Raw genomic sequence first — 7,801 nt, forward strand, 5'->3', positions numbered from 1 at the left:
GTGTGTGTGTGTGTGTGTGTGTGTGTGTGTGTGTGTGTGTGTGTGTGAGAGAGAGAGAGGGGGGGGCATCAACTTCAGCTGCATTTATATAACTGACAGGTTTGGTTGGTTGGTTTGTGTTTGGTTGGTTTTTTGTTTGTTTTCTAATAGAATGTAACCATATATTTTAGAAACCACTCTTTGTGTACTTTTCTCTGCTCCAGTGTGTATGTGCAGCAATTCCCACAGTTGTGTTGTTAACATGAAAATTGCTTTAAAGAAGTGTATAGTCGTTGGTCCTGTGCATTTTCACTGAGGATGCCAATTGACTCAGAGCCTCGCTGCAGGCTCCACTTACTGTTACAGCTGACGACGGTGAAGAAGTAATACGTTATATTTGCGACCAGTCCAAATAGATTTCCCAGCTGCCCTAACTTCCGGTTCCCACCTACCTCCACAGACCTCCTAACAATCCTGGACATCAGGACGTGTTTATATCAAGTCACATTCAAGACCTGGGCTGGCCCCGGGTGATTTTACACAGCCTGAGAAGTGCTTGGTCAAATAAAGTCTGTCCTAGGTGACTTGTACTTGGAATTTCTGAGTGATTTTGAAAACAAATGTGTTTTTAAAAGATGTACCAGCCTTTGACTCTGTAAAAAATCTCTATGTCAGAATGCATTTTATTACCAAATACACAAAGCCGAGGGAGGGCCTTTAGTAGTTTTTCCTTTCAGTTCTCCAAACTTCCTTCTTGGTTTAAAGCATGCACTCTACTTTGGAAGGAGGTAGAAACAACAGAGAACCTCCTGCCGCTCGCAAACGACATTTCCCCCTCTTCCTCAATGGGCCAAAAAATACTGGTGATTTAAAATTTTGATAAGTTTCATTTGTTCTATTTTTAGCATTCCAGAATTTGCTGGCTCTGTTAATGTGATGGAGAAGGCCTTCCTGGTTTAGATTGTTCCTATAACGTGTAGGCGCCATGTGGTAGGTGAAAAGCAGTCATAACACTTGAAAGTCTAGAGAAAGAACATTCCAGGCTCTGTCCCCTAAAGTAAAAGAGAATGGTGTGAAGCTGACAGGGGCTCGTAGGAGCCTTTGCTGCCCCCCCTAGCTGCTGTCACCTGTTCTGAGCTTCCTTGCCGCATGGTAGATCGCCTCTGCAGGTGAGAGCCGCCACCACTATGGAATGCCATTTCTAACTACTGTGCCTTTTACTATCCAATCCACTGAAGACTGATTCTACATCCTATGTTGCTGTTGTTACATGCAAAGCAAAAATTGTATTTAATTCGAAACCTGGTTCAAAGCGCAAGTCTTTCTTTTTCTTTTTTTTTCTTTTTTTTCTTTTTTTTTTTTTTTTGCACTAGCGCTCACTCCAGCATCATGGGCATGTGGAAATCTGTACTGGATTGCTGATGTTTCTCAGGACAAGTCAGTCCTGTTTCCCAGCCAGAGAGAGTTCCCTGGGTCCAGGGCATGGCTTCTGCATTGTGGCTTCATCACAGTTAAGAAAAGCAGAATCGTCCTCAAACCAGTGCCACGAAATAGAAGCCATTGCCTTTCAGCAGCCGACAGACAGGATGCTGGGCACAGTGTGCCCACAGATTGTTTCTTCACAGGAGCCAGGGAAAGGGGCGTTGGAAAGATTTAGGACAAAGTAAGTAGAGACTTCTAGCCAGTCTTAGAGATGGGAAAGATCCATCAGCTCATATAATGTATGTAAATTTGCTTAGCCACCCCGTGAACCCCATTATTGCCTTTACTGTTGTCCCAGGCATTGCCAATTATATTTAGAAAGTACTTTGAGCCGCTTCTATAATTTAATAATTGGTCCCCCTTTTGAGTACCTATTGGTGCCCACTGTGTGTGACTTGCCGATCTTGGCTATGCTTTTGACGGTAACTAATCCACGCCGCGGTGCTGTCGTCCATGTACGTCAAGTGCCGCTGCTGAGCTGGTGAGCTAGCTTTGACCCTGAAATAGGACCTGTGTGCTAGATGTGCATTTTTGCTGAATGAAGGATTTGTCGTTGTTGTTGTTTTTTTAAAAAAGACTGTTATTTGATTTCTTGTAAATGCTGTGAATCTCTTTTTGTCATTTTGTATCTGTATATTAAAATTAATTTGCCAAACTGGTTCTAGTGATACATCTCAATAGTAAAGTAAGATAGACACATTATACAGAAAGAGGCAGGCTGGGCCAGACACAAAGCCCGAGCTAGGTCTGATTGTCAGCACTGCATAAAACTGGATGTGAAAGCACATACCTCTAATTCCAGCACTTGGGAGGTAGAGATAGGAAGTTTTCTCTGGCTACAATAAGGGGTTCAAAGTCAACCTAAGCCATATGAGACTATGTCTCAAGAAAAGAACATTTTAAAAAGGCAACCAATCCTAGAATGTACAGATCCTTTCTTGCCTTGAGCTTGGTGCTTCTTCCTGAAGACTCATTCCTGATGGGTGAGAAGGAACCACTGGAAGGCGTTGGAGAAAGGCTCTGAGGGGAGTGGAGAGGGGCCACTGGACTTCCAACACCATTAGAGTGGTAGATGAGCCAGAGAGAGCAAGTGACAGTTGAGGTGGGTTTTGTTAGCCTCTTGTGGGTTTGGAGATGTAACTGGGAGCTGCCCCACCCCTTACCCTCAAGATCAAGCAGGCCGTCTACCACTGAGTGACTGCCTAGCCCTGGAAGGCTAAATCTATTGCTGTTTTCCATGAGTGATGCAATGTGGGTAACCAGGTCTCTATGCCTAGGGTGGTCAGAGCTGCTGGCAAGGCTCTTCACTGGGAGGTAAGCCTGCAGCCTTGGCCTCCCTCACCCAGGGTGTGGGGTGAGTAAGAATTTCCTCCTCTCATTAGCAAGCTCAGAAAATCCCAGTAAACAAGCCATTGTTTGCTGTGACTAATCAGAACATGGTTCCTCTGGGTTGCCAAGGCTGCCTCTTGCTTTCTGGTGTTTAATCCCAGCATCATCTGTCCACTTGTACCCTTGCTCACTCCACCACGGGGTCCACTGACAAAAAGTGACAGTGACAGCCCTGGGAATGTAAGGGTGGTCCAAGATGGTGTCATGCCCAGAAGGGAGCATAAGGGGAAGTACTTTAGAAGAGTTAGGAGGTGAAACAAGCCTTTTTAGTTGTCTGCTGTATGCACAGGAGACACCATGTCCCTTTGGAGGAATGTGGCCAGACAAACCCAATGATGTTCTTGCATCAGTAGCACCAGAGATGTGAGATAGGCACATGACAGCCCCTAGAATGGAGTCCTCCCCTTAACAGACGTCTAGGCCCACACTTAACTCCTAAGGGTTCTGTGGACAAGCACACAGGGCTTGCCTAGAGCAGTGCAGTGCCTCTGCCTGGTCAGAGCTGAGACCATGCGGTGTCTGTGCACCTACACTTTAGCAAATGACCAGGACCTGTGACACTGGTGGTAGTTGACTTTCCCCAATGTGGCTGAAGAACTTAAGGCCAGCTGTGGCCCGTATTGCCTACGTAGGTTGTGGTGAAGAGAAATTTCAAAGCCGAGGCAGAGGGGTGCCCAGGGAGACAACCTAGCAGGCTGCACAGTGCTCCCAGCAGGCCTTGGGGAAGGAAAGGGACACTGGTGACCAAGTCCTCTTCTTATGAAAAGAATGAATAGAAGTACCATAAACTGAGACAGAAGAGTAGTGTAAACAGTGTGCCAGGCTTGGTTCCTGCTAACTCAGGAGAGAGGGCAGGACTAGGAATACAGCTGGGGAGGATTCCCCATGGCCAGGGAAGCAGAAGGGCCTGTGGCAGCCTGATGCTGAGTGACCACAGAGGTCCCTGCACATTGAAGGGACTTGGGAACTTGGCTGTAGTAGTCAGACCTAAAGAAGCCAGACTGTGCTCAATGGATGCTACATAGCTTGATGGATGCTGCCAAATCCAGTCCCACCTCCTCTTGGGTACATTGCCAGGGCTGTCTGCTGGGCTGAGGAGTGAATGTGGAGTGTGGTAAGCTCTGCTCAGGTGAGGCTTCCCAGTACCTGCACACCCCATCCCCAGATGGCTGCTAAGATTGAGCTCCTGCCCTCAGAACAAAACAGTATTCTTATGCTCTTGAAACTTCTACACTTTTGACTGCCTGTTTAGACACGTCTCAGGAGAAGCTACAGAGCTTCAGTGTGCTCCTCGGTGGGCTGGAGGTCAGGGAAGGGATAGACAAAGCCCTCATCTGCCCCATGCCTGGTCTAAACTATACATGTTAGGGCTGGTAATTTGCCACATCCTGTGCACCAAAAGCTGAAGCTTGGTGTTCCCAGAAGAGAAGAGTAATTGTCAGGTCCAGTGGGAACCTCAGTTCCCCGAGAAGCAGTGGATAACCCTGAGATGACAGCGTTTGCTCAGCTCTGGGTGGACTATAGACAAAGCAGCATTCCTCAGAAACCCATGAAAGGGGTTTCTACCTGGCGGGAAGGACCCCTTCCCTTACCACATACTTGTGGTTGTGTATCCTTCAGTTCCTATCCATGCGTACCTGTTACACATTTCAAAACCCACACTAGCATCCTGACTTTACCATCTATCTCCTCTGCTCTAAGTTCTTGGGCTGTTCTAGTTCCCTCCTTTAGCTACTTGTTCTCTGCATAGCCCAGCAACTTCTCTATCCTGGCCTTGGCCAGTGGGCTTCTTTTTCTCCCTGCCATAGACTCTTCAGATGCCTCTGGCTGTCCCGCTCTCACACCTGTAATAGAAACCTTTCTAACTCTGGAGAGGCTATCTCAGTGGTTTATTGACTGCACCCCCACTTACAGCAATGCCTATGAGCAGAGACTCAGGCAGACTTCCTGGGTCCCTTTTGTGGAGAAAGGAACTTTTTTCACTTTAGTTTGGTTGTTTTTTGTTGTTGTTGTTGTTTTGTTTTTTGTTTTTTTGTTTTTTTAAAAAAAGACCCTCTCTGTGTAGCTGTCCTGGAACTTGTTATAAAGGCCAGGGTAACTTCAAAGTCACAGAGGTCTACCTGCCTCTGCTTCCTGAGTGCTGGAATTAAGGTTATGTGCCACTATTGTCTAACTGGTTTTTTTATTTTTATTTTTATTTTTATTTTTTTAAGCTGAGGACTGAACCCAGGGTCTTGTGCTTGCTAGAAAGGTACTCTACCACTGAGCTAAATACCCTAAATACCCAAACTGCAGAAGATAACTTTATTTTACAGTTTGGTATATTTAAAGGACAGAGCAGGGTCACTGGAGCGTCAGGCCTTATCTAGAGCTTTAGAAGTCGCAAGGGCTGAGAGCTACTTCATGAACATCCTTCCCCCAAAAGCATATCTGAAGTCCTTTTCCTCCTGGCTAGCAGTGCCCAGCAGTATTCTACAGAGACATGAAAACCAATGGGAGGATTAACTGAATCATAGGTTGCCCTTAAATTTAGTTTTGCCCTTGATGAGAGTCACAGGCAACAGTGACTGTAATTATTAAAAATTCTATGTAAACAAAGGGATCTTAATGACCCGTGCTGCAAAGACTGCAGGTTACAGTTGCTGGTCTGTATTGCAAAGACCTCAGGTTACAGTCACTGGTCCGTGCTTCAAAGACTGCAGGTTACAGTCACTGGTCTGTACTGAAAAGACCTCAGATTACATTCGCTGGTCCATATTGCAAAGACCACAGGTTACAGTCAAGGTTCTCCTCATTGTCACCTGCTTCCTCGCTCACAATGGACTCAAGGCCAAGGAGAGAACTGTTCACATTAAAACAGAAACCTGCAGCGGGGATCTCTCCCACATTCCACCTCCTGGAACACCCGGAGTCCCCTCAGTTGATTTCAAAGGACAAAGAAGAACAGGACAAAGCACCCTTGGGTGCTGTGAAGGGATGCTACTGGACCCCAGTGTTGCTGTGATTTCTGAAGCTAATCCAAGACATCTTGTGCCTCCCTCCGTCCCCTCCCCTTCCTGCTATTCTGCACTTACGTTCACTGGGGAGTTCTATGGCAGGAAGGCTTGATTTTATTTACAGTGTGAGAGTTCCCTATTTACACGGTGCCAGTATCCAGCCTGTAACTCCAGGGTTCAGGTAAGTACACTAACGGATAGTTTTTTCACATTCAGTTGAAGACATCTGGGTTCTGAGGTGACTGTGTGTGGTATAAAGCTCTAGGTTGGAACAGAGGTAATCTGCTTCTAAAACTTTTTTCATGCCTGTACTGTCACACTGGAGAGGCTGACACAGAAGGTTTGATCTACAGAGTAAGTTCTGGGACCAATAGCCTGAGCTACAGTATGAAACTGTCAAACAGACACACAGATGCACACAGACATACACACAGACACACACACAGGAAGCTAGGAGGAGGCATAAAAAACAGGATAAATCACAGGAATAACAGACCTTTCTAGAAAAGCTTATAGATTATCAGCTATACATTTTAATGAGTATATATATATATATATATATATATGTGTGTGTGTGTGTGTGTGTGTGTGTGTGTGTGTGTATGCTAATTTATATGGTTTAGAAAAGCAGTATAAGTTGAAGAAAAGATGCTTACTGTAACATTGTATCAAGTACATGGGAGAAATAAATAAAGCCAACTTAGTGTAAGGGATGTCATCCGTCTGTCTGACACTCAAGCAAGCTGAGCTTCAGCGAAGATTGCTCACAAGCTGGCCTGGTGCAGCATACCTGTCCCCAGCACTTGGAATGCTGGGGCAGGACCATGAGTTCTAAACTGCCCTGAGCTGCATAGAAAGACCCTGACTGGGAAAAGTAAGATTGTTCCCTTGATTTCTGTTAAATTTTAGTGTTTGGGGGCTGCATAAGGAGTATGAAGTGCTTGGGGGAGGCATAAAAATCTGGACTGTTTGAGAATATGTGCCTGTAAACTAGAGAAAATCCAAAGAGGTACCAAAAATGACTTTTTTTAAAAAAAATGTATGTGTGGAATGTTATGCCTGCAACTGTATGTACCACACCGGAAGCCAGGAAAGGGCGTCCCATCATCTACAAGAGCTGTGAGCAGCCTCGTGGTACTAGGGGATCAGCCACCACTCCACGCCACAAGTGGCTTTTCACAGAGAAGAGAGAAGTGAGGAGGAATGCTGGTAAAGCACAGAAGAATCAACCTAGAGTCCACCAGTCCTTTCTGCGTCCAGCAGCGGAAGTGACTGTAGAGAACTCATGGTGGGGTGTTGGCTCTAAGAAAACTCAGTCGCCTGAGGTGGAGTGAGTTTGTTTGTGACTGAGGGAAACAGCTGGGTTTCCTCTTCCAGAAACACTTTCTGTATCCCAGCAGCTTTCACCAGAGGGTGACACCATCTTTTGCATGGCAGTGTCTAGTTACAGAGGGGCTGGAGAGATGGCTCAGGGGTTAAGAGCACCAGGAAGAGTAGAGTTCATTTCTCAGCACCCACATCTAGTGGCCTATAACTCCAGCTCCAGGGACGGCTGATGCGCCGGTCCCAAAGGGTCTTTACATTGGTGTGTGTGTGTGTGTGTGTGTGTGTGTATGTGTGTGTGTGTGTCTGTCTGTCTGTCTGTCTGTCAGTCTGTCTGTCTATGTCTATGTGCACACACAAACAATTTAAAATAATAAAAGTAAGTAGCTACAAATGTGTAACTAGCACTACAAAGACATTTTTCCTCACAGGAAAGTCTCTTACCACCTCCTCATTCTGTACATTAACATGTTTGCCTACTTGTATATATTCACTTCTAGTTTTTGATAATATACATACATTAATATCTTCATAATGTATCTGATACCTTAGTCTTTCTAAAAGTCATTTAAAAAATTTTAAACCCTCTCTCTCTCTCTCTCTCTCTCTCTCTCTCTCTCTCTCTCTCTCTC

The 7,801-nt window shown here is 45.6% G+C and overlaps 1 protein-coding gene across 1 annotated transcript in view; it reads left to right on the forward strand.

Annotated features, from left to right (window-relative positions):
* The first annotated feature begins 5,968 nt into the window (after positions 1–5,968).
* Positions 5,969–7,801, forward strand: part of LOC114637636 (complement C1q and tumor necrosis factor-related protein 9) — a 12,453-nt gene continuing 10,620 nt past the window's right edge. Inside the window, exon 1 of the mRNA XM_028785876.1 lies at positions 5,969–6,027. The gene's annotated coding sequence lies outside the window, so the exon portion shown is untranslated. The remainder of the gene's footprint in view (positions 6,028–7,801) is intronic.

The sequence above is a fragment of the Grammomys surdaster genome, unplaced genomic scaffold, assembly GCF_004785775.1.
Source record: "Grammomys surdaster isolate TR1022 unplaced genomic scaffold, NIH_TR_1.0 125357, whole genome shotgun sequence".
NCBI classification, from domain to species: Eukaryota; Metazoa; Chordata; class Mammalia; order Rodentia; family Muridae; genus Grammomys; species Grammomys surdaster.